Source organism: Chrysochloris asiatica, unplaced genomic scaffold (genome assembly GCF_000296735.1).
Source record: "Chrysochloris asiatica unplaced genomic scaffold, ChrAsi1.0 scaffold00084, whole genome shotgun sequence".
NCBI lineage: Eukaryota > Metazoa > Chordata > Mammalia > Afrosoricida > Chrysochloridae > Chrysochloris > Chrysochloris asiatica.
In genome coordinates this window covers 12,772,053-12,773,030 of record NW_006408602.1, presented here as the reverse complement: position 1 = coordinate 12,773,030, position 978 = coordinate 12,772,053, and positions in this window count along the sequence as shown.

The following is a 978-nucleotide window of genomic DNA, read 5'->3' as shown; positions in this document are numbered from 1 at the left end:
TTGCATTCCCACCAGAAATGTAAGAGGGTCCCAGTCTCTTCACATCCCTGCGAGCATTTATTATCATCTGCATTTTTGAACTTTGCTGTTATTGCTGGTATGAGATCATATCTCATTGTTGTTTTATTTGCATCTTTCTAATGGCGAATGATCGTGAACGTTTCTTCATATGTTTGTTGGCTGCTCGAATGTCTTCTTTGGTAAAGTATCTGTTCATGTCCTGTGCCCATTTTTTTAATTGAGTTACTTGTCTTTGTCTTGTAGAGGTAGTGTAGTTTCCTATAGATTTTAGAAATTAGTCCCTTGTCTGATATTTCATTGCAAAAGATTTTTTCCCCTTCTGTGGGCTTCCTTTTTTACTCTTTTGGTGAAATCTTTTGATGCAGATAAGTTTCTAATTTTTAGGTTCTCCCAGTCATCTATTTTGTCTTATGAATTTGTTCTTAGAGTTTTGTTCTGTTCTTGACTCTTCCATTTGTCAATTGAGCTCTGGGTGGTACTGCCAGATATGTCAATCTCTGGTTGATGTCTGTTCTTGTTGTGTCTCAGTCCACAGAACTCCCTCTAGGATTTTTTGCAGCACAGGGTTGGGTTTGGCAAAATCTGTTACCTTCTGTTTATCCTGGAGTGTTTTGATAACACCGCCATGTTTGATTGGCAGCTTTACCAGATAAAGGATTCTTTGTTGGAAGTTGTTGTTCTGTTGTTGTTGTTGTCTTTTCCTTTCAGGGTTTTATATATTTCACCCCATTGCCTTCTTGCCTGCATAGTTTCTGCTGAGAGAGCCAAGCTTAAACTGACTTACTTGCCTTTGTATGTAATGCTTCTCTTTTCCCTAGCTGCTCTCAGGATTCTTTCCTTATCTTTGATTTTAGAGAGCTTGATTATGATGTCTTGGTGATTTTCTTTTGGTGTCTATCCTTCCTGAGGTTCATTGAGCTTCTTGAATGCTTATCTTTATCTTTTCAGGATGTTAGA